This window comes from Aythya ferina (assembly GCF_964211825.1).
Source record: "Aythya ferina genome assembly, chromosome: 12".
Classification (NCBI taxonomy): domain Eukaryota; kingdom Metazoa; phylum Chordata; class Aves; order Anseriformes; family Anatidae; genus Aythya; species Aythya ferina.
The window spans coordinates 3,782,067-3,808,626 of record NC_140308.1 but is presented as its reverse complement, the minus strand read 5'-3'; the positions used below and the strand labels follow the sequence as shown (position 1 = coordinate 3,808,626).

At 37.8% G+C, this 26,560-nt stretch overlaps 1 long non-coding RNA gene across 3 annotated transcripts in view; it reads left to right on the top strand.

Moving 5' to 3' along the window:
* Positions 1-26,560, top strand: part of LOC311443197 — a 61,368-nt gene that overhangs the window by 28,089 nt on the left and 6,719 nt on the right. The window contains exon 2 of one of the 3 annotated variants that reach the window (XR_014697121.1): positions 1,943-2,000. The exons of the other annotated variants lie outside the window; for them this stretch is intronic. This is a non-coding gene — a long non-coding RNA (uncharacterized lncRNA). The remainder of the gene's footprint in view (positions 1-1,942; positions 2,001-26,560) is intronic. 3 annotated transcript variants of the gene reach the window in all.

The following is a 26,560-nucleotide window of genomic DNA, read 5'->3' as shown; positions in this document are numbered from 1 at the left end:
ATAAGAAGCAAACTTGGATTAATATTTACCCTTGACTCCTCTGCTGCAAGTAACTCCTCCAGTTTTAAGGAAAACAACGTCTCTACTTGATATAACTCCTGTGAGCACTGGAGACCTTTTCTGAGGGATGTATCTCCCAGGATGTGGATGTCACTCAGATTCTAATGAAAGCTTTTCCTCTGATTCAGATTTGTATGAAGCCTTGTAATTGAGGTTTGGTCCCTGATGCTTTAATGTTCCCAATGCTTGACTCTGAAAGTAGTTTGGCTTTTTCCTCCCTTTTTCAAAATGCTATTTCCTTCATGTTGATATATCAACTTACTTTCTTTGCCTCCCACCTTCCAACTTTTCAGGCCTTGTTGAAGGGAGGTTTGTTTATAAAGAACCGGAGTGCTGAATACTGTGTGACTTTGAATGCTGGAGGAAGCAACATGAGACAGAACTGATGAAGCAAATTTATGCTTCCTAATTCTGTGACAATATCCCCACATATCCCTTGAAGAAAGGCAGCTCTTTAAAAAAAAATAGCTCTCTTAGGAGAGCTCTGAATGAGCAAATACAAACTGGTTTTCTTATTTTAAAAGCTGTTGGATTTTTTTTTTTTTTTTTTTTCCTGTCTAGCTGTTAAACTTTTCCAGCTTTAAGATGGAAGCAGTTTTCCTTTTATCCTGCCTCCCCTCAGACATGATGGAATTTTCCATCTGCCCTCACCTAAGCACTCCAATGCCTTATTTATGCCACCAATAATTTTTGAACTGAACTGAAACAACAACACTTATTGCCTCAGGGAATGGGAAAGCCTTTCAAATGATTTAGCCCCTGTGGATTATCAAGCCTTATTGTATCCATATTCCTCCTGTCTGCTAGTGAGAAGCATCAGATTGCTCTGTACAGATGTTTAGAGCTTCACGTTCAAGTAATGATGAGATTTCATTTGGCTGTGTAGTTCTACCCTGCCAGTTTAAATCTACTTTTTTTGTACGCATTTTACATCAATGTATTCCTTTCTTTTCTGCATGCAAGGGGAAAAATTAGGAAATTAAATCCCACTCTTTAGCTGCAAACTTCCTCTATGTCACTGTCTTCTCTTCTCTTTCAAGGTCCCAAATCATGTTTTAGTTTAACTGTAGCATGCATGGGAACGCATGTAAATAAATCTGTGGTTGCTTTCATAGGTTTTAACAGGTAAAAAAGCTGAACTTCTTTGAGTAAGCATATGGAGGAGGATCACATAAATGAATTGTAACTTCCAAACTCAATTTCATATTTTTTGAAATTAGATTACTTGAAATGTTAGATTATTGCTGGAATTGGATTTGTTGGGTACCTATGGCTGAATCTCAGCTGTTTATAAAGGAAAATCAGCACTCCACATCCATGATAGCCGAGGCAGAATGGTCAGCCCAGCCTAAGGGCTTCTCATCTACTTACCACACAGTAAGTCCTCACTGTAGGAGACACAGAATGAATTGAATTCAAGACACTGTGAATGAGTTCAGGATAAAAACCCTGCTGCCTTAGTACTGCCACTGCTGCCTCCTACCTGGGGGAGTAGAAACAACTAACAATTTATAGGCAGATCAGTTTCCCAGTGTGTATGCATATGGCCAGACTGAAAGAATTATAACTGCAATATAGTGCTGAAACCCGATAAATCTTTTCTGAAGAAAATATTCAGTGTTTATAAGGTGACCTGTGTCAAGACTATTTTTGGTTAGGAAAAGTTCAAAGTTAACATTACAAACTTGCTTTCAATTGACACAACATTGTGTTCAGCACTGTGATTTTAGCAAACTAATCAATTTAAGAATATTCTACATTGCAAAATTATTAAACATTTCCTATAGTCAGCTCCCCAGGGTTTTCCAGGGCTTTTATGCTTACATAAGAATAAAGCTTTCATCAAAAGATTAAAGATGTTGTGGTGTTGTTTTTTTTTAAGGACCAAAACCTTCAAATTCAGTGATGTTTTCCTATTGAGTGCCTTGTATTTTAAGTAGGTAGGTATTTTTTTCGCTTGTTAAGTTTCTGCTATTCACACAAACTTTTCCTCTGAAATATTTTATTTAGTGCTGGTGGCACCATAGTGTTCTGGGCATTAATTTGCTGCATTGCCTGAAGGAGCAACACTTACTTCCAGGGGATGTTTTCTGGGTAACATTTTTCTAATATTTCTATTATATCATTTGCTTGGTAACAGCAACAGCTGCCAAAGTCACATCAGTGCCAAATCACAGACAAGTTGTTATTAATGAGATGCTACTGAATTTGATTACATTAATTTGTAAAGATATTATTTGGTCTGAGCATAATCTTTGAAATCAGTTTTTTCTGCTGCACTTAGAAACTTACTGTCAACAATGTTTGGGATAATTGGTTCTTTGTCTTATGGTAGTAGCTAAAAATGTTTCATGTTTAAAATGAAGACGCTTTCGCAATATCTGCTTTACGGAGAATTAATATTGGCAAAGAGTTTATCAAGTTTTTTTAATGCAATGTTAGGTTAAAAAAAAAAACTTTGAAAGCAGTCTTTGGCAATGACAGTAGCGTGGGGTGAATAGAAGTATTTCTATTATATAGAATAGTATATAAGTGGGGTGAGTAGAAGTGATTGCTTCTGTTTTGGGGTAGAGATGAGGCCATTCTGAAAGTAAGCAGCGGAGACAAAGCCTGTAATGACTTAATGCTTCATTTTTAAAACAAACAAAAGCAGAATGATGATTTCATATATTAGAAGAATTATGTCCTTTGATAACAAGGTTAGATTGGGTAATAGGTTAATGTGATGGATGTGTCTCTAGCTTTTTCTTCCTCTATGCTGTAAATAAAGGAATACTCAGGCATGGCCAGGATGGCATCTTGCTTTTGCTGTTCTGAGGATTTGCCTTTCTGGGAGTTAGGATCACATCAAATCCTTGCCATAGGTAATAAGGTGAACAAAGAACTCAGTTATTTAGTCCCTAGAAATATATTTGTCTTGCTAACAACTCCCAGTAGGTGTCTGTAAAAGTTTGCCTACTCTGTTATGAATTGCAGATAGGAGGAGAAGAAATATGAAGATGGGATTAAATGGAAGATTCTGGAAAAACAGAGCCTGTTGTTTGACACAGCCTCTGGCCCACTGCCTGGAGATGTAATGTTTTTTTATGATGGTAATCACCTACTTGACGAGATTATTGATCAACGGGCCTTAATGTCTTGTGTAATGAGCTCATGAGCACTAATTGTTTCAGTATGGATTTTTATTTGGTATCAAGGTAGCTACTGAAACAAGTTTGGTAGTTTATATAATTGATTTGTTCCAAGAGATCCAAATGCTGAATCAACTAACAGTAACATTTAAAAAAAAAAAAAAAAAAAAAAGAGTTAATCTTAATTCTGCCAAGCGACTTGCTTTCTTCTATAATCTTTAATAAGAGAATTATGAGATAGATCAGTAGTAGGAAAATAGCTTATTTTAAATGTTTTTGAAACCATCTTTTGTCTGCCTTTCTTTCATACTTTATGCATTTTAAAAATAAAATTATGCTTATTCATTAAATACCATAATAAAAATGTTTTCTCGTACAACTGTGCATACACAGTTCTGATGCAAAGGCTATCAAAATATTTGTAATCTATCTATTACCTTTTAGAAGGCTTTAGATCTGACCTGTGTAATAGTGGTGGCTGTCTGCATGGGGGGAATTAGGGGTGCTGGGGGGAATCTGAGTTTTTCATAGGGTAACCCCATACGTAAGGAAAGATGTGGCAGCTACTTTCTTGTACTGATGACTCGAAATGAACGCTTGCAGTTTGCTCTAAAATGTCAAAGCCCTGACAGAACCAGTTCTGAACATGTACAAGAGCATTTTGAGTTGGCTTTTCCTCTATAATTTAAATGTATTGTTCAAGGAGGGCTTTTGTTAGAGAATTGTTTCCAATTTGCTGACTTTTTTTTCTTTCCCCTAAAACGTGTAAGCTTTGAGCACTTTTCAGATCAGGTAGTATAACTGCACATCCATTGGGTTTTGCATGAACATAGCAATTGATTCAAAGTTAAACAAAAGATGATGCTTGTGGAGAGAGGAAATTAAAATTTTATTAGGTTCAGCAGCATCAATCCTGATATATTTTCCACTTTATCTTTCAACCTGAATTAAAAAATGCTGTTCCTCACTAATTTTATTCCTTTATAACTCACTTGAAAAATGTATATAAACCTCAGGTGCTCAGCGGTTTTTGCAAATGTTGACCCGTGACTGGTCAATTTAAATTGCACCAAGGTCAGATCTACCATCCATAATTCATCTAATGAAATGCCTCATAAAATCTGAAAAATAATACACTGAAAGGTGCAGAGGGGACAGGGCCTTTCTCAGCTGTTGAAAAAGCAGTAAAATGTTATGGTATTTCTCTTCATAGAAGCAATAACAAAAACATTTCTAACCAATAATTTGACTTGATTTTAAAGAACATTCAACTTGATTTACAGTGAAGGTGTCTTATGAATATATTATGTACGTAATGCAGAACTGGGTGTCAACCTGGATAAATAATGTGGTGGCTGTTCTGATTTTTCTGTAAAATAATCTCTGCTAGGCTTGTATTTCTGTGTCTGACTGTCAGTGACAGTAAATAGTGATTGGGACTAAAAGCAAAAATATGTTCAGGGAAAACAAAAGCTCTCAAACCTACTTGGTGGTGTTTCCAGAATAACAGTAACATTTGTTTTATTAATACCATTACACTCTAGTGTCTTCTCAAAACATGTCAGATTCATCTTAAACTGCTATTTTTCTAGCTCTAACTAAAAATTGTGTTTTTTTTTTTTTTTTTTTTTTTTTTTTTATGAACAAATATTTAAAAAAAAATGCTTTTTTGCTCAAAAACTGTTCTGGAGTTTTATTAAATTATGAGATTAAGATGGAATGTTGCAACTTTTATTAATGCATTACCTGTATTAAAATGGCTAAATGCCATTTCCACTTACAGCCGGGATTCATTGGGGTTCTTCTGAATTGATGCCAGTTTAATTGAGATCAGTTGGGGCTTCTGTTGCTCCCTGAGGATAATTGCAGCTAGCTCTAAGCCCATTTGTTGCTATGTGATGAAATAAATGACCTTTCTCTGCAGTTGCTACAGCATATTGTAAAAACTCACCAATCTACTGAATACTGGCTCATGGGAGTGAATTCATATATATGTTTTAAGGTTACCTGTGTGCTGGTTATCTCCTGTGCTTGTCTGTGGAGTGGAATTAGAGGTATTTAAATGTGAAGCACAGGGAAGTACCAATATATATTTTTTTAATTTGTGTAGATCTTGATCTGACAAAGCACGTAAATTCCATATTGATCAGCAGGACTTAAATATGAGTTAACCATGCTGCTGAACTGCAGCCAGAATTTTTGGAGTTCAGTGGCAGTGAGACAGAACTCTATTATAAGCTATCAAATAGGAACTTTGTGTTGGGAAATTTCTTTCACATTCCTCCAACACTTAGAATTATTTACATTTCAAAGTAAAATGGGTTACTCCTGTGTAAGTGAAATGGGATTATTTTGCTTTGCCTGAAGATTGAGCAGGCTATCATATAGTTTTCAAGTCTTGGACAAAGGCTGAAACTCAAGTGGGAAGAACATAAATGACACATTAAAGTGGTGTGTTATAAAACCCGTGATAGGTTTAAAAATGGATCTATGTTAAGAAAAAAGAGATGAAAGGGCAATTGACAGAATGGCATTACTGTAATAATAGTCACGGTATAGCTGAATAAGGAAAGATAGTGGAATGATTCTATAGTTTCAGCAGAAAATACCCCCTAGCTTAACATACAGATTAGAATATATACACTTTTTACAGCTTCAAAGTTTTAGGATTAATGCTGCTAATATCATCTAGAACACAACTTCCAAACAGAAGATCTGAAGTCACTATGAGAGGAAAGTCCTCTTATAAATACCAAAGTTGCAGTAATTCCCTCTTTGTACATGGGGTGAGATACTGCTACCCAGTTAGCCTCACACTCTTCTTGCACCTTGCACCTCACCACATGTCTTCGTGCAGGCAAAGAGATGAGCATGGCAAGTGCTAGCATCTCAAAAGTCTGTGCGTGATGCCAGCAATTTGAAGCCCTGTTCTAAATGGCTTCTAATTCACTATTGTGAAATTAGAAAAGAAGAAAGGGATGAGTAAGAGACAGCATTGTTTTGAAATTTGCTCTGGATAAAACTATCCAGTTAACTTCTTTGATATAGCCACAGGAGAACTGGTGTATGTCCTATCAGCTTCAGCAACAATTTTGAAGCTATCTTAAATGACGTTTTCAAACAGAAAGCAGAAGCAGTGTGTCATCTTTTGTTTCAAAGATGTTGATTCTCTCCCCAGTAGTCTTGCAGGTGGGAATCAGGGATCTAACCCACACTCGGTACTGAGATGTTTTTTCTTAGTGATGGGTAAGGCACGCTGTGTTTCTACTGCTGTCACAAGGGCTGTCATTGTTCCAGCAGAATCATGGAGTGCTCCAACAGAAATCTGGCTACTACAGTGATATCCATCTTGGGGGGAAAAAATGCAAATTTGAGCAATAACATAGCTAGTGGAAGAGGTAGAAATATATCTGGCAAGCTGTGACTGAACTGAAAATTCATTGCAAGAGCACTTTACAGGTACCTTTCACTGCTCTGGTAGTGTTGCTGAGTTGTTACATTTTATAAGATTAAAAAGAGAAGTAAATTTTTTCAGTTAGATCCATGGATTTGCTCACTGACTTTTGAACTGTATGCCCAGCAACTCCTGGCTCCAGGACACGTGTAGTTTTACAGAGGGAGATGCAGAGCACGTGTAGTCTAACAGATACCTGAAAGCTAGGTGTTTACATGTGACTAAAGCTGGCTGGTACGGGTGCATCTAATAGCCGTATATTTACCAATCCTGTGCATCTGAGGAGTCTTTAACATACAAAGGCTTGTCATCTTATTGTACTGTTAGGGTTATCCTGCAGGAATGGCTGAACTGCAGGGCAAAGCAGTTGCAAATGAGCTGTGTCTCTTACCGGCAATAGAGGGCCCTGGAGCTGGCTGTCCCAGGGCTTACCCAGAGGCCCAGGAAGGTTTTGCTGTCTATGCTGAATGGGTTTTGTCATGGTTGTGCTGTTGTGAATCCGTGCAGCCTGTTTGCAGCTTAACCCCTATACTTAAGGGTTATGAGCTGACTGATACAGTGATCAGTCAACTCGTCCCCAGTGAATTTTCTTCCCCGTGTCCTGACTCCATCTCTTGCTGTCTTTCTTTTAGACCTCTCTTCTCTCAGACATGTGCAGCAGCGGTGAATACGGATAGCAAGACTAGAGTAAAGCTGAAGGTTTCCTTAAAACTGTATTTAGCTTGGCAGCCTTATTTGAGCCAATCTGTCCATTCCGCTTATGCTGAAATGCCACCCTGCGTCTCAGCTTTTCTTCCAGCCATCATTTGGTATGCCAAAAACCAAACATTTGGCATGGTACCGAGGGGGGAAAGAGGGAGAGGGCATCACTGATGAAGGAAGCTAAGCTTTCACTACTGCTAAAGCCTTAAAACTTTATAGCAGGCATCAGAAACCTAAAGACAAATTCAATTCCCCTTATTGTCTGTATTTAAAAATAGATCTAACTACATGATTGTGAGAAACAAGGATGGCTTTCTGGGCTTTCTCTGTAGAGTTGAGTGCAAAGTAATTTTGTTTTGATGGACGTGATTTTCATCAATAAATCATTGAATTTCTTTAACCCAATTCTGATGTATTTTTAAAGGCCGCATAATTTCTCAGCAAACATTTACCTCAAGCTTATGAAATCTGCCATTTGGATATATTGCAATGAAACCTTTATACTGAGGTTAAAAGTTCTGTTTGTTTGTTTTTTGTATATCAGCTTTCAACTAGGTCTGCATGTGAAGGATATTTTTGTAGGAAACACAAGCGTTGGAGGTTCTTGCCAAACTTACTTCTTCGCTAATAGTATTCATTGGTTGTATATGTAAAAATAAGTTACTGCCTCAGCTTTGTTACTTGCCTGGAAATAGGGGTCTGATATTTGGCCTGCATGCTGTCTTGATTTGATGTTTGGTTAAATACTAATTTTTGCCTTGATGCATCTCTCTGAGAAATGAATATTAAAAGAAAGAGCCTTGAGAGCAGGAGAGGAGCTGGCTTATGTTGAACAATTATAGAGCTTGTTGAGTGTGCTTAGATGAAAGCACCCAAATTCTATACCATCTCTTAGCACTACCTCCTGGTTTATATGTGGTTCTTTTTGTTAGGTATTTTCTTTTTAAGATTAAAAAAAAAGGTTTTAATAAAAGTAGAAAGGTAACTTTTTAAAATACAGATACTCTGGATTCATCTTCCTGTTCCCCTTCGAAGGATATTATTCATATGGTTTCAATTCTTGGTATTAAATTTGAGGTCTTAAGTGAGGCTTATCAATTGCTGATATCATCTGTCTTGAGGCCTCTCTGTTGAGCATGGGATGCTTCAAGGGAAAGCCTTCTAAAGCCTCAGGCTGGATGCAGCAAGTTCTGCTGTCTTAATGTATAGCCAGGATGGTGCAGCTCTCTGCATGCAGCAGGGCAGTAGCAGTCAGCCCCCAAATATGTCTCCCTCTGACTTACCATTTCTGCTGTTGGAGGGCCAGTCCTTTATGCTAGTGCTTCCAAGTAACTGAGTGTAAGGGCTGTGATCTCCCCTAGGAAGCTGCTAGCACAAGCCTTCGGCATCCCCACACAAAGTGTCCGCTGGCTTTCGAGCTGCTTTGTCCATCCGTTCATGCTGCAGATGGCAGCAGCTCAAAGTCTGGCAGGCGTTCACAGCTTTCAGGCTAATCCTTGTGACAGCACAGCTCTCCCAACCAAGAATGCTCTTGCAAATCCTGAGGTTGCTGCCTTGCAGCCCTGTGAGGTGGTGGTACAGAAATCTAATGGCTTGCAGCAGCGCACACGTAACCTTTTGAGCATATGCAGCCCAGCCTCAGCCCTATGCCACTGCCAGTCACAGGTGACAATGTAATGTTACGTTTCCCTGACAATTTATCAAAAGACAGAGAGCTAGCGTTACCTATTGATAGCAGCGGTCTCTGTGCTGCTCGTGTCAGTGTCCCCTGCAGAAATATGGAAAGCTGTGTGTGACAGGGACTTGGTTACCTAGAAACAGAATTGCAAAGGAACATCAGCCTTTGGGGAGCTTGAACCATGCTGTAAGATCCGACGTGCTCCAGTTTCTTGTTTGGTGTGTGCTGGTGTTACATGGCCCAGTGAGATGCACAGGTCCTTCTGCCTGTTCCCAAATTCTGCAGTTTGCTAAGCCACTTGCTTTCCAGATGCCTGTGAAATGTTGAGTTGTTCTGTACTTGTTTTGCCTTTATTTTTTATTTTTTTAGCATCTGTTAGTTACTAAGACCTGGATTCCAAGATTTTTGTTATTTTTCTTAGATGTCAATACTATTTAGGAAGCATTTCAGCTGCTTCACATACCTATTGTGGTAAGGTGCCCTATGGAAAAACTGTTTTCTTTCAAGCCCTAGTTATATTGGTACAAATTAGTGAACTAGAATTATGATATTTTTTGTTTGTTTGTTTTGAAGACTGATATTTGTGTTCCTTGTAGGTGAATGCATATATCTCCCTTCTAGTTTTCCCCCACCTGAAAGACATGTTTTCTTTTCAGGCCATAAAGGATACAAGAGAAAGAATGAGTATTTATTCTGCTGGAGGTGTCAGACAGACTGCCACCTTGGTCAAACAGCACTTTGATTTTGAAAAGGGGTGGGGGGATATCCCAGCTGCCATGTGAAATCAATCTTCCAATCTGTTGTAGAACAGAGTTTGCTTTGTGAAGAGGAAGAGGAAAAAAAAAGCTCTCACAAAAGATAGATGCTTCGTTTGTGTGTTTGCTTATTGGCTTCATTGTCCTTTGCACCTTTCTTTCACCACTGCATCAGATACTTAACAAGCTACCAAATATTAAGTGTAATTAGGATCTGCAGCTACCACATACTAATGATGGAGTTATTGCTAAGCTAGTTATTCCCATTTTGAGGTGCGATCTCACTTAATACTTCTCTGATTGTCTCTAGGGACTGATTCTTGCCAGTTGCAGGCTTGTGCTTATTTGGAGGGAATGATACGTAGAGATGGAAGGTGTGTTTCCAGCTTGCTGGAGCAGGAGAAATCTTCTACATGGTGTCCATTTACATTTATTACCCTTATTAAGCTCTGTTGAGGAATACAGCATTGTCTTCATTGATATCACAGTGAATCTCAAGTAACAAAGATAATCTACATACTGCTAGGGTCTTAATATAAGTGCATTGAAGCCCTTCTGGGTTAGCTTGAGGCTCAGAATTCTGCCTGTATCCTGTGGTATAGTCCCAGTAATACAGCTGCTTAAAATAATTAGGCATCTATTTTTCTGTCAGTTATCCCGGGAAACCAGGATAAGGCCCTCTTTCTTGCAAGTAATCCATGAAGCCTAAGAAATATGAGACCTTAGAAGAGAAAAGTTGGGAGAATGGGGAAAGAAGGAGAGATTAGTACCAACTAATTTTAGCAATATATATTAGAAGCTTGGAGAAATTAATCTCCTAATATGATAAATAGACAGCAGGACTCTGAAGTTAAGCTCATGCTCTGAAATGCTTAATGTAGGAACCTACCTCTCCTCCAGGGAACGGGAAACTGAACGTAGTTCTTGGGGTGGGTGCTTTGGATCTCTCCCTTTTTACTCCTTTAAAAGAGCTACTGACTGATTCGTTCCAGATTTTGAAGAAAAGAGCAGTAAGTTTGAGCTGTCCATTGAAAAAGGGACAACTGGCTGTGTAGGTTTCAGTGCCATGAGATGGACACATCTGTTTCTCTGATGTAGCAATACCAGATTGCTGCATCTGCCACTGCAGAGGCTGATCCTAATCTTCCAAAGAGCACTCTGACAGGGCTCAGTACTGCTGTAAATTTACCATACTGATTTTGGTGTCTCTGGATCAAATTATTTATAGTTTGGATCTCAACTTTGTTAGAATGCTGGTCATGCAGGAAGATGGAAAAACTGATGTTAGTAGTAGGACTTTGCTTCTTGCTGTTGCATGTAGTACAATATAGTGTATTGCACATTGCAGCATCTAGGAGAATTGCATTTTAAATCTCAATATTTAACAACAACAACAAAATAATAGCCAGATCAGTTCTATAGATACCAGTTGAGGTCCGCTGGGTGGTATTTGATTACTGAATGTATTCAGCTTCCTTCCTGGTGCTTTTATATTTACCTATTCTTTTGCTTAAAGAGATAAGCTTGCTTTGAGCTATTCACTTTTGAGAATAAATTCTGTAGGGCTTGAAATTGCATGTCTGTGCTGGATAGATCTTTTAAAGGTGAGCAGAACAAAAGCGCAAACACCTCATCCCTCTCCTGTTTTTGCCCAGCTAGCTTTACACTTCTCCTTTACACATAGCATCCATCTCGCAACCCTCAGTTCACATTTTTTATGCTGTTGTAAAATTTCCAGACTTTCAATAATCTCTGTATTAATTTCCTAATACTGAAAATAAGTAATTACTCACATTTTTCAAAATGTGCTCCAAATTAAGAGGCTAGACTGCATCTTCTTTCACTAATTATTTCAGGAGAGCTCATCTACAATGTGTGACCTTTTCTGAATTTGGGCCCATCTGGCATTTTCAAATGGAATTGAGTATTGATCTCCACACTGTTAATTTATTGTTTAATTAAAAAATCATAGTGCAGTGATGTGGTTTGATTGCACATCCTTTTCCACATCAACCAATTAATGTAGAGAGCCATCACAAAACTATCACTTTTTATTATTATTTTTTATAATGGAGCTTCCCAGAAATGTAGGTCTCCTCTCATATACCATACTAATGGTTTGGAACACCTTTTAGCATAAATGACCTACAGAAACTGCCATAGAAGGTAAATTCTCAGTTTATATTGTTTTGGTATGACCAAGGCACTGTGCTTCCTGGGCTTGATTGAATGTTTCTGGAACCTGATTGTGCATCTTAGGTCACTGATACCTGGTATAAAATATAGAGATGTGGTTAGTAAAGACCAGTCATCTTATTCAATGGAGGTTTTGCTGTGCTGCCCTTACTTTCCGGGGAAAGAAATGACATTGCTTGAATGAGGTAACATCATCAAACTTTGTACTTTTGAGTTCCCTTCATATGGGTGAAAAATATTTAAAGCGAACTATCAACACTTTTGTCTATGATTTACTTAGTACACACCACGGCGAGACAGAACACTTGGTTCCTAACTGTCTTAAAAGACACCTCTTAAAAGTGAAGTCCTTATTGTCCCTGCCTTGTATTTCTATGACTGAATAGGTTTTTTTAAACTGAGGTGAGGTATTATTGAAGTGTAATGTCTTCCCCAGCCCTTACTTAATGCTTCATCTAGAATCTCCTGTGAATGAAAATTTAAAGCTAGAAATACTGGTAGGGATATTTTAGTTGAGGAGTTGTCTTATAGTCAGATCTCTGGAATGTATTAAAATCCTCCTGAAATGTTTTACTTTGATCTTCAGTATATCTGTATCTGAAATGGCAAACCCAGATACTTACTAGGTGTGTTCAAGCAGCAAATTTGACAATGGGAACTTAAATTGTATGCTAACAATTTTAGAGCATGCTTTTTCTCCTAAAGGCTGTAGAAGCAGAGCAGGACAGTAATAGCATGCCATGTAGCAAACCCTCGCTTCAACTGGTTCACTTCTTACTTGTCTGGCATGAGGATCCCAGAAAAGATCAAGGGGAATTTTGAGGATTGTGAGGCTGCATATCTTCCTTTGTGCAACAGAATAATTTCTGTTGTTTGTGATAGTGATTTATGAAAAATACCTATATTATCTATATTTTTATCATCAAATAATTTTGATCAAAATAATATGATCACTTTTAGCACAAAAGGCATCTGGAAATAAATCAGTGGTGTTAAAACTAACTTGCCCTAAGCCTTCAAAGAAACATCATTATTAGATAATAACTTCTACTTGTTTATTCAAGTCATCTTTGCTTTTCCAAGTCCACTCCAAAATAAATGGCATGTCAAAATAACACCTTGCTAACAGATCATCCTTTGAGAAATTATAGAACCAGGAACTCCCAAATTATGGCAGTTTTGAAATGAAGAACAAACTGCATAGTTTCAAGGAACATTATTAGAAAACCATATATCATTCTGGTGGAGAAGCACAACCTCAGTGTTCCTTGCAAATAAAGGTTTGTATAAACATGAGCAGATTTTTATTATTATTATTCAGCCAAGCAGAATCCAATGAAAGCAATTTATCTTTGATCTTTTGAGAAGAGCTTGCAGTTTGCTGTTATTAAAAATCTTAAGTGTAATTAGAAGTAGAAAAAGATGGATCTAAAATAATCTCTTTCAATTGTATTCCTTTTAGTAATTCAACTTAGAAATTAAGAGTAAAAATTTCCTGATTTTTTTCCTATAATGTTCTTTCTTCACAATGCAAGTCTTCCAGTTATCCAGAATTGTGGTAAAAGTATACTTATAAAGGACTTAAAAAAAAAAAAAAAAAAAAGCTATTGGTAAACCTAAACTGTGATCTCAAGCTCATGGCACATGGAAATCTTCTGACCTCTCCGGCCTTTGGATCAGGCTCATAGTTTATTATCAGAGAGTAGTCCTTAAAACTCATTTTCAAATGCTATGTCAAAAGGAGTTTTATTTTAAAACATCATAAAAGACAGAGGGCTAGAAAGCTGCAGAATGACCAGGTAAAGTAGAAAACCAAACGCTGTCTTAGCAGGTCAAAAAAAAGGTCACTGGTTTTACAGTTAGAAATAAGCCCTCAATTGAGAATGACAGTAAGACTTTTACTACTCCAGTTCAAGGAAATTAATGTGTAGCGGTGTAAACTGTCATCTGAAATGCTTTTGCTACTCTTGTGGCTATGACAGATTAAAGGGAGAGGGGAAAATGGGTAAGAAATACTGTCAAGAGCTGATTTTAAGGAATGTGGAAGGCCAAATGCAGGGATTGTGGAGGGGCCTGGAAGTGGCCAGGCTGTGTGTGTGTGGTTTATTAGCCAGGCTTTTTAGCAGGTGGTGGAAGGAATTTCTTGCTTGGCAATCACAGCAGTCCAATAAAAAGGTCTCTGAATTATTCTCCATCTTGGTCCTTCAAACTTTGCATTCGGTTTTCTATTTACCTACCTCCCTGGCAGGAGCTGAGCTGGGGCCTCAATCCTGCTTGCTTTCTTATTACAATAAATGAAGGAGGGCATCTAGACAGAGCTGTTCCAAAAGGGTTTCACAGCATCTCCGTGGTGGTTATGCCAAGTTCTTGGATATTATTGTATGTATTGCTTGATTTACTGCATGTGGACTTGAAAGACATAGGTATATCACAGCATGCAATTAGAAAGCATTCAGATGATAAAACCTCACTTTTTGTAATCATCTGACTGTGATTAATCATAACAATACAACTTATTAATTAATCTTAGGAAGCAGCATAATTGGAACTAGCATTCTCAATTCACTTGAATGAATTTCAGCATTTATTTTGCAGCTATTTTAATGAAATGCTGAAATCATCTGTGTATCAATCTATTCATTACCAAATGAGATGAATGCAACAATCCTAAGTATTCATGGAAATATCTTCATTAGAAAAATCATGTAATTAACCTGGAGTGTTCTCTAAATGAAGCACCTAAACGTTGCATATTTTCTTTCATAATTGCAATTAGAGAATATTAGTTTCTCATTCTCCTTGATTATATTTAAAGTAAAAATAGCATTCAGCATGATTTAAGGATTTTGAACAAAAGAATAAACTTTAGGAAAATGCTATCAAATGGAGCTTTAACCTTTCTTGTTCCTTTTTTTTTTTTTTTTTTTTTTTTTTTTTATTTACTGGTAATAGTTATTATCAAAGATTGCACTGTAACAAGAACTGTTCTGGTTGTGGGTCCAGCTTTGTGCCGAATTTTGTCTGCAGCTCTGCTCGTGTGACCCTTACTTAAAGGATTTGTCATCGAAGTCACTTCAGTAACTTTCTCCCATTCCTAAGTAGTTCAGCTGAAATGTTGAGTCCTGAAACAAAGTGTATGTCAGATACCTGCTTTTAAGAATGTTTTTGGGTGTTTTTTTTTTTTTTTTTGAGGAAATATCTTTTCTATTTAAAAAAAAAATATGAATAGTTCAATATTTAGATGACTAGTAATGGGTTTTGCATAGCACGTACTTGACTCTCTTTTCCTTTGCAGTCAGAAGTGACATGACAAAGTCCTTGTAGAGGTATTAAAGTAAAGTATTCTTGAGGTTTAAGATTGAAATAATTCTTACAAGGTAGAATATGGATGCAAACTGTTCATTCGCATAGCTAAAAAGAGTTTTCCAGCCAGCTATGAACTGTCTTCAGTGGCATTAAAGATGCCCTCTTTTTTCCCTCCTTTTTGTTTTTCCTCTTAAAGAAATAAAGGAAACCAATGAAAAAGCTGTACAGGGATTATCAAGACCTAATTGATGTCTTCAACATAGAACCTCCCAAATAATTTTGAGTACAAGGGGATAACCCAAAATAAATTATGCTAAAGAAAAAAAACATACCAAAGTACTGTCTGAATATGTCTTCATCAGCTACTTCAAGTAGGATCTAATATTTGAAGGACATCTGGTCTAATAGAGAAGAAAAGGTTGCATGAGTAATATGTGAATTCTGTTTATTTTTGCCTTGGAATGTGAGGATAAAAGGGAATGGTATATTTTAAGATAGAGAAACATGACAAGCACACTGTATGAAACCTGACAACTTCTAGGTAGTCTGACAGTGAAGCGATACTATTGATGTTATGGTGAGCTTCATTTATCAAGAGATGGGTGTGGATTTGACTTGCAAAATTTGTAGTAAGACTATACCACTTTCGAGCTAATTTTAGGATCTGTGAGTACTTATATCTTATATCTCTGAGTAACTGATAACTCGCTTTTTTTCCTCTTTTAATATAGGACTATTTAACTGACTCTTCAATGAGGTGTTAGAGTGTGAGTTAATGTTATGCTTTTCTCTAGAGGTCTTCCTAATTTTTATTGTAAGAATATAGTTTAAAGCATAAGTCTGTGCTTATGTGTGCAGTATATAAGGTATATAGTATATAAGAGAGCAAATTCTTATATGTTAGAGGGAGCTACACAACATGACATCAAAGAAATAAGTGCCCAGCTTTAAGGACTGCGTGGATAATTCTCCCATACCAGCCAGAAGATTGTGATCTCTGTTTAAACAAAAGATTTCTTCATTTTGATTAAACTATTTATCCTCATTTCAATGAAAGATTCTTAGCTTATTAAATTAGAAGCTGCTCTTTAAGAGAATCACTGGGACAGCACAGTTCAATGTTATAAATTTTAGCAATGAGAATACACCCCCTCAAGGAGATGGACTGAAAAGCATTTCTGATCATGTTGTTATCAATCATTATCATCAACAGGTAAAACATTTGATTCCTAATAGAGGATTTTCTTATTTTAATACAGTACATTATGTCTGGTTTGATCAAGAAGGAAGATTTATGAACACACTGTCTCTTCTTTGTTCCTCTAATAACTTTTGATCCTATTAGCTATTTTCAACTAAATTTGACAGAGTTGTAGTGGTATCAGTGATGGTTTCTGTTAACAAGTAGTTTGAAAACAAGCAGTTGGGAAAGGAGAATAAATCCCAATGGATGGCCTTACTGTCTGCGATGTAAATTCAGCCATGTTATCAGACATCAGAGAGTTCACATAAGGCTGTGTAAGTAGCATGGATATATGAAGTCTCATGTAGAAACATTGACTGTTGATAATGAGATGAATATTTGTGTGTAGATAAATATATCTATTTTCTACTCCCATAGAAGCCCTATAGGAGCAATAATATCTTGCTAAAATAGGCGTCTGCTATTGCGCTGCATTTTGAACTTATCTCTGAAGTAGTTCATTTTCCTCAGGCTGTTCATTTTTGCCTTTCTCTGAATGTGAGAGTGTCACTAGTAGAATTTTTCCATGAAGTCGGAGATTTTGGTTTTGCCTTTAGTGGGAAAAGAGACACGCTGGCAGTGAGAATTTCTGCAATTCTGACTTTGTCATATATCAGATATGTGGAAACCTGTACTCTGCAGATCTGAGCAAACTGACTTTTCTCATTTGTAACCTATGGGAAGATCAGATATTTCCATCTTTTGTTTACTTCCTTAATTAGGAAAAAAATAAATAAAAAACTGTTGATTTGGAGAATACTTTTGTTTTGACATTTTTTCTCACCAACAAGATGTGTTTGGGTGTTATGAGTCACAACACTTCACTTTGTTTGCTGAACATAGATGACACATTTAAATCATTTAAACATAAACCTGAATTTGTTTTTGAAACTTTAACGCCTCAAAGAAATGATGTTTCAGGCCTACACGTTCCATAAGTGGACCCTGGTGCTGGTCTGGAAGCAAATTTAAAGTTTGAATTTTATACCAGAAAATTACATCTAAGCTTTGTGAAATCAAAATATACTTACAAAGTTACTGATCATCTTGATGCAAAGACTTTGTGGAAATTGTAAAAGGTGAAGATTTCTTGGGAAAATTCCTGTCTGAAGATCTGAAATCCTTAGGGATATTTACATCTCAAAACTCAGAGTTCTTAAGCCTTACAGGATGTGACTTTTTTGAGCTGAGACATCCAGAAGCAGTCCAGAAGCTTAATATAACTTGAGCAGGTGAGGAGAAAATGAGGTTGTAAGATACAAATCACTTTTTTGGGGGTGGATCAGTTGCTTCCCAACAGTCTGTTGGTAGTAACCCAGCCATCTTTTTCCTCTTCATGTCCAGAGCGTGAAACTCTTGTTGTGCCCATACATAGCCAAAGACCACCCTGTCACCTTCTCTTGAGAGAAAAGACTTTTTTTTTTTTTTTTTTTTTTTGTCAGCTACTTGATTCTAAAGGGACTTCTCTGCTGGCCACAGAGTGATGACTTTCCTAACGGTGGTTTTATCTCTACCCCGCTGCCTTTCATTTTCTTTCACTCCAGGATTCCTCCTGCATTGATTCTGCAAGGTTTTTCTGTCCCTCTCATGCCATGCTCTGTTGGCTTGGACAGCTTCCCCAGTACAAATACTGAGCCTGCGAAAAAGCTGCAGGCTACTGATTTGACATTGTGAAATTTGTTGTGTTTAATGTTGCTTTATTTTATTTTTTTTTTCTGCAAAGGGGATTGTTGAAGGCTTTTTGTCTCTTGTTTTTCCTACAACATTTTTGAGCTGAAATGCTGCCGGAGCAACATTTTCAAGCAGCAAGAAGCTTTTTATTTTCAGGGTTTTAGATGGAGCATTCTCAGTAGCCTTAATCACATACATAAAGGTTTTAGTATTTCTTTTGTATGGCATTTTATGTTGTCAACTGCTGTAGTCAGAACCATTTCTGAGACTCGAGATCTATCACATCATTGGGTTGTGATGACTAACTTAGAAAAGCAAATCTTTGTGGAAGATGTAAAGAGACCTGGAAGATAAGAAAAAGGTGCATTTTATTAAATGATGCATTAATGAGGCTTCACATTTTTCAGCATAGCACCTGTTTATACTGACGGCACTAGAGTTCATGGATGTAACTTTCCATATTGAATATACAGCTTGTTCTTTCTCTTGTTACAGACTGATTATTCTGGTGTAAATGCATCACTGCAGGTAAATTCTTTTTTATCGTAGAACAGCCATCTGTGTTTTTAAAAACTTGATGAGGCTTTGAAAAGCCAAGCAGCATCAACTACTTACAATAGCCAATTTTGATATCTTTAGAATCAGAGCATTCAAAAATAATCTTCAGCAATAAGTGCAAGTAGGTTTTGTGGTGCAATGTGAGGCTTACGTGCTGGTTGTCTAAGTGCATTCTCCTTAAGCGCCTTTTGCTTACATTTGCCAAATTTAAATATTAGATAAAATATTTTAAAATGGTGCCCTAGGCTCCAACTTAGTGGTCTTAATTATTTGCTGCCTCCTTGCACAAGGTCTTGCCTACTGAAGTAATTGCACTAACAAATTACGGTATTAAAGTATCTGTCTAAACAATTTGTAGGTACAGTCTGATATTTAGATGCATAAAGTGCTTCTCTGAAATCCACAGTTTATGTTGCATGCAAAATTACACCTGGAAGAGGAGTATCTCTGAAAAATCAGGGTCATTTATGTGAATATAACCAGTAGTCATAACCAGTGTCATTTACATAATTATAGAAAGGCACTGTGCTGTTACCCCATGGTACTTTCATCCGAGTCTGTGACACCTGTCCAGTGGAATAAGATCCATTATAGCATTTGCCTCTTGAAAAGTATCCATATAAGTGATGTCATATCTTGATGTTGCCTCTTTCATGGGAGTGTTGAAAGTTGTCTGTAGACATTGATTTTATAGCAGACATTGCCATTGTGAGGCTTTCTTACTACTTTCACTTCCAGGAAACACTTCAGAAGTTAACGCAGCTAAGAGAAATTAAATGACTTGCCCAGGATGTTGTACACGGTCAGTGGCACTGGGAGGGAGCACTGGAGACTAACTTAGACTTGACACCCAATTTGTAGACAAGTGGAGTAGGTGAGTTGAATCTTACCCTCAAGCCATTCAAGGTCTCTGTACTCTTAATGAAGTCTGTGGTGAGAAAAAGAGCTCCCAGTAACTTAATCAAGGCAGCATTTAATTCAGAACTCAGTCCCACTGAGCATTCAAAGGTTTTAGCCCCATGCCCAGTTCTGGCATCCCTTCTGAGAATGCTTAGACACCTTCCCAAAGCATATGTAATTGTGGAGGTTCAGCTTTCACTGGAATTATCTTGCTGTAAATCTGAGCTCTTGATGACAGGATAGCATAGAAAGGGGATAGTAAAAATCTAGTGTGATCTTGTTTTTTCATCAAATGTAGCATTCTTAACAATGACAGCTGATATTTGAAAACATTTATATTGAATTTCTTGCTAACATCTGTGAGGTTACATGAGATAATAGGTGCAGAAGAACATGAGCAAAGTGCACGCACATGGTTCCATTCTGACAGCAGCAAAATATTAAAAAAAAAAAAAAAAAAAAAAAAAAAAAGAATTTTGGGCAAAGGCATACAAGAAAATTCATGATAGATATGCAATGGCTTGTAGGAGATAATGCAGAAGTGAGATGAAAAGTGAAAATGAGTATAGCTCCCTGCTTACTAGCCAGGCTGTATGGCAGACATTTTCTATATAAAGCTGATAACTTGGGAGTCAGGTTTTTGGGTTAAAAATTAGCCCCACTAATCTAATCTTGATACAATACTTCACAACCCATGTTGAATATAAATAGTCTGACTACTTTAGTTACAATCTGTAGCCAAGCTTCCGACATAGACTGAAAAAACATTTCAGTTCTCCTAGATGACTACATATCTGTGTGCTTGTACTGTGGTTGAAGTTATCTGTTTTGCTGGAAAAAAATGGGATGCATAGTTTCAAGAATGAATTTAGTGGGGTGGTTGCTAATTTCGAGTGCCTTAGAAACCAAAGTAATATTTTTTTGACATCAGATATTTCCTGTGTGCTCTTTCAAAAGAAAATAGCAAACTACCCAACAAAGCTTATAGCTGTAGCTGTTCAGTGTTTTGGCATCATATGTTTGACAACAGATTTAATGTTTCTTTGCTTTCACAGCAATGCTGTGAAGAAAAAAAGAAAATCCTGGGAGTAATGGGTTAATCTCTGTGGTTTTTAATTACTGGGGAGAGAAAAAAAAAAAAAAAAAGAAAAAAAAAAACTACTGGGAGGCAATTGTTCTTGTTAAAAAAGCAGAAATTTCCCTTGTCTATGGAAGTGACTAATGCTTTCTGAGCTTGTCGTGTCTGTAGGAGCTTCAGGGCTGAATGGAAGAAGATGACACCACCCACGGCAGTTAAATTTTGTCTTTCCAGGCTATTGAAGCTAACTTCTGAGAAAGACGAGTGAGCCCAAGAATAAAGTACTGAATGAAGAACTGAGGAACATCAGTTCATTTCCCAGCCCCAGTGAGTTCCCTCAACTGTTGCAGGCAAATCACTTAATGTTTGTGTCTATTTCCCCTTAGGTAGATTTGCAGTAGTACTTTTCCACCTTATTTAGGTGATAGTTTGATTTCTGAAGGTCTTAACAGTTGCAGGATAAAGCATATAGTAGAGAAAAAAATATTTTAATAAATGACACCTTACCACTGAGGATCATGATAAAGCCTTATAACCTTAAGGGATTGTCTGGGTGTAGAACAACACTTTATTCTTCCAAGCTTTAAGAATATGTTGTTAAGTTTGAAACTGAAGGGCATAACTCAACTGAATCAAGGGAGCCATACCAGGAATCGATTTATTCAAATTCTTTGAAAACAGAGATATTTTTAGAGAAGTAGGATTAGTGAAAGATTATGAAATACTGCCAAATCCAGGTCCAAGGCACAAGGCACATATCACAGGTATCCTGAAATAATATTTGAGCTTACAGAAAGTGGATGGTGAGATCTTCACCTAATTACCTGATAGGTGAAAGACTAAATTAGCTGCTTGATAATGATGTGATTTTGTCTTGAAAGGATGTATGTCTTGTGGGTGGTGTGGAGTTGTCCTGTGGTGAAAAATAGCATGTTTCAGCAGTCATGTGCTTCTAGATGTCTGGAAGTCTGCGGTATTAATATAAACTGGTGAAGTAGAAAACAGTGCACTATAATTACTTTATTTTTCTACCTTCTGCTTCTGTTTAAAGATTCCTGAATTCATGGCCTTTAAGAATGCTTCTTTGAGAAGGAACAAAGAAGTTTTATTTCCAAATATGCCACTTTTGTTTCTGCCTTACCTCTTGAAATGTTGTCAGCATGTTTTCCTCCTCTTCTGTGGCCTCTGCTGCTGCAACATGGGGAGTTTCTGGGCAGAGACTGAATGGTGTGCCAGCGTTAAGCTGCAGGCAGAATACCTTCTGACAAAACTGTGTCCAGCAAACTTCACAGGCAGCTTTAACAAGGCTTCTGGAACTGATAGGACTGTGAAGTTAGCCACTGTGACAGCAATTTATAAGCTGTGAATAGAACACTGTTCTGATTATATTGATTTTGAAACCTACCACCAAGGCTGGTATTCATTGACATTCTTGTTGGCAGTGTGTCACAGAAGCTCCATCTATGTTAAAAGTGAGATATATTAATACTAGACTTGTCAGATTTGTCTGAACTCAAATCCAGACAGTGCAGGCTTCAAAGGTATCATCAAGAAGATGCTCTATGTCCTGGGCAGCTTGGACTTTCATGATTTTTTTTTTTTTCTACTGTGATTTGCATGCCTCATCTGAAATCTTTTAAATCTTTTCCTTCTGGGTCTTATCTGTATAGTTAGTTGAGCAGCCATAGAGTCTAATTAGTCATCTTCCTGGTGGTAGATATTCATTTTCTCAGGCCGGCACCTGTGTAGACTGTAGGATTGTCCTTTGTTCATGGAGGGCATTCTTAAAATGTAATGGGGACAAAACATTTGGGTTGAAGTCGGCTGTAAGCATCTGGCCTGCGGCAGCCCAAGTGATGGCAGCTACACTTGGGTTTGCAAAGTAGGGCACTGCAAAGCTCTGGCCTCGTGGCTTCGTACCTCCCACAGTACCTCAGCATACACAGAGAAATTAAATAAATTCAAAAGTCTCGATAAAAACCTTGGGGGGCTGGCACGCTCCCTGGTCTCCTTGCAATAAGGAAACTTTTTAACTTTTTTAATTGCTTCCATTTTTTTTTTTCTCCTTGATGGTGACATTTTTTTTCCCCAAGTGACTACAAGAGTAGTTCATTTATCATTTTTCCTTCCCCAAGCCCATGTGACTTTGTTTTCCTTAATTTTATTTAATTGATTATAACTAATTGACTCTTAGTTTAGGGAATAGAGGTTTCTGAGCCTGCTGATTGGGTCTTCATTTATTTTTGTTCAAGTCTTTTTCTTTCAGCCAACAACTGAGGTACAAGGTTATTCTTTAAAAAGGGGAAGGAAAAAAAAAAAAAAAAGAAGAAGAGAACAGGTTTATTAACTTCTTGTTAGATTAATAGAAAGAGAGAAACTATGCTTTCTGCATCTCACAGGGTAGCAGAATTATATTGAAAAGGCAGCCTGGGCTTCACTGCTAGCCCAGGCTAAAGCTGGCTCATGTGGCTGTGGTTTCTGAAACAAAGAGCACGAAGAAGGTGGCAGCGAAGGCTCAGCTGAATGCAAGAGGTGCCCTGCCCTTGGTGCAAGAAAGTTGCTGGATGCTTACCTTAAAATCTGTTAAGCCTTCTGTCTGTTTTTGATTTCAGTAGCCCTCAAATACAAACATAACTACATCTGAGAATTAAGCTTTCATGTCTATCTATATACACTTTTTTTTTTTTTTTTTTCTTTCTGGAGTTTGTATATATTGTACCAAAATCTGGGAACAAGCTACAGTAGCATATTCCAATGCATCATCTCACCAGTACAATGGTGGATGTGCTCTTTTAAAAAGGTAAGAAAAACAGATTGCCTTGGCAATGAAAATAATTCCATTTCAATCTCTGTTGTGTAAATAGTCATATTTATTTTTTTATGTAAAATACTTGGAGATCCTTGAGAGAAAACATTTATTTGATAGATGCATGAGTGCATTTAAAAATGAAATGCTAGCTAAATAATATTGATTCATGAGCCTTCATAATACAGCTGCTTTTTTTTTCTTTTTTTCTTTGCCATTCCTTTAACCCCTCCTTCCCTGTGGGGAATAGTCAGAGGTGGTGCTCTCAGCACATGAGTAACCCAGAAAAAGTTATGTGATGACTGGGAATGAATTGTTAGGCATGCTTCTCATGTTTTAACTCTTTCCCCTTTCCCACACCATTTCTGGCATATTTTCGGTGCTGGGTTTTAGAAGAGGACTCCAAGTAGTCCCTTGATCCTGAAAAGATCTGGATCAAGCTGATGGCAAACTGTTTATTTTTGCAATTTTATTGTTTGTGTGTATGTACCCACAAAGGGGTGGGTGGGGGATTTTCTCCACGGCCCAGTCCTATTTCCATTAATCTGTCTGCCTCCTTATGCCTTCCTCCGTGCTGTTTGGAGATTATTGCATGGGCTTCCTCAGTGAACTGAGAACAAATGTGCAGGAATCCTGCTATGCCATGAAAGCCAAGGGAATCTTAAAGAAACTTTGATTTTTTTATATTTATTTTTTTTTGTCCAGAAGTTGTGCTTTGCCCAAGAGCGCCATCTTCTGGATGATGTCCGTCTCCATTCCTGAGAGCACTGCTGTTGAGTTAAATTCGGCTTGAAGGGGAAGACTACTATGTAGAAGTGAAAGCTTGTAAACCAGTGCTCGGGGGAAGACTTGCTGTCTTTTTCTATTTAGCAAATGCAAAAGCTTTCTCTAGACTACTTCCACTTGCTTTTGCAGGCATGGCTCTCTGACCCACTCCTCCCCAACACTGCCACGAAAGGGCTTCAGAATTTCCTGTGTTTCTTGCCTGTCTTTAGGTACCTCTCCCCATGATCCTGCTGCTCATTGTATTTTTGCAGTGAGTTCCCTTTCCTAGGCTCTTGTTTAGATTCTCTAGCCCTCAATTTCATTCTTCTGGGCTGCTCACTGACCATTAACATCTGTATATCTTGACCAAAGGGCAAGTCCCTCTGAAATACTCTGAACTCCTGAAGAAGAAATTGTCTTTAGGTCTTTGACCTCGTTTTGGTCCACTATGAGATTAAATCATTGACTTGAGGTTTGGGAGAGATTTGTGGATGGAAGTGATGCCAGTTCAGGTCAAGGGAAACCTTATGGGAAGTCTATCTTTAAAAGCTGAGTGCATTTAAGCATGATTGCCAACAGAATCTCTTTTGAATCAATGTTCTCTTCTGCCTGTGTCACAGCACAAACAGGCAGAAATCCAGTAAAGTCTTTAAATGTGAAAAGAATCCAATTAACAATCAGGTTAAGAGAAAAAATAAACTATTTTCTGTTCATAGATGCCTTCTTTTTAAGGGCACTACTTCAAAAAATTCCCCCTTTTTTCCATTGCAATATTACACATTTCCAATACAGTCTGAAAGATTAAGTCACAACTGGAAAGTTCAACAACAATTCCATCACTTTTCTGGCATCTTGGACAGACAAGATGCAGGGATGTAACATATTGAATATGAACTCTAAACTCAGGACTGGGCATGTGCTCTAGCTATAAGGAAAAAACAATCACAATTAAATGGGCAAGATGGAGACAAGGTCTCTCTGACCTCATTTTGCATTGTTTTCCTATTTCATGTGTCACATAAACCAGGGGAGATTTTACTTGGTAGGAGGAACTTTGGGACTGCAAGGGTGGTTAAGCATGGAAGAGATTTCCTTGGGGGTGGTGAAGTCCTTATCCTTAGAGGCTTTCAAGAACAGATTAGAGAAACGTCTGTCAAGAACAGTTTGTGTAGCTTAGCCTGCCTTAGGCAGAAAGATAGACTGAATGACCTTTGAGGTTCTCTTCCAGCCCTATTTTGATGATTAATCCTCAGAGGGAGTGCATATACTCAGTGCTACATTTGATCTGAGCCGGGATGCAAGCACGATGGTTGTTAGAGCAAAGCAAACACTCCAGCTGAACATCACTCATGAATTTTGCTTCAAGTGTCTGTATCACAGAAAGGAAAGCTGGGCTTGCTTGTCTGAAGGGGAGAGCCCTTGGGGTGAGGTGGCTGAACTCCCCGGGAAGCTTTCTGTCATAATTGGATGGTGCTAACCGCTGCCAGCAGCAGGAGAATGTCCCTTCTTTGTACCCTGATTAATCTCAGTAGATTCTGCTAAACTCTCTCAGCTACGTATAACCTTTCTCTTTTGTTCAAAAAGACGGTCAACTTGCATCCATGTCTGTAAGATCTTCATTCACCCTGTGTTACCATACAGGTACCGCACATTGTTCAGGTGAGGACAAGTGAGGCTGAGCTCTTTGGGGCTTGTGTCTTCCTAGGTAAATCTAGACAGCCCAGCACAGCAGGCTCTCAGGACATCTTTTCTGAGGACTTTGGACTTATTACAAGCACTTGCTATCATAGGGGAAGCAGTAACAAAGAGAATTCCGTTTGGAAACACTTGGAGATCTCTATTTCTGTAATTATCCCTCTGTAATAATCTATCTTGATGCAGTTAGCTTAGGGATATGGTTTAGTGGGGACTGTTAGTGTTAGGTCAGAGGTTGGACTCGATGATCTTGAGGTCTCCTCCAACCTAGTGATTCTGTGATTCAGTTGTGAAGAAGGAGTTACCAGTGATCTTATCACATGAATCGCATTCATGAAATATTTCCCAAATCCCTTTTCAAACCATTCTGCTTTCTTCCAGCTGCCTTCCTTTCCCTCTCACTCTTACTAAGGAATGCCTCCACCAAAGCATCTGGATAAAGGTAGTGGGAACAAAATGCACCCATCCCTTTTTGCGGCTTCCCTTGATAAACCAGTGTTTCACTAGAATGGCTCTGGAAAAGTAGTGTTCAGATTTAACATGGAGAACATTGTTTGGCAGG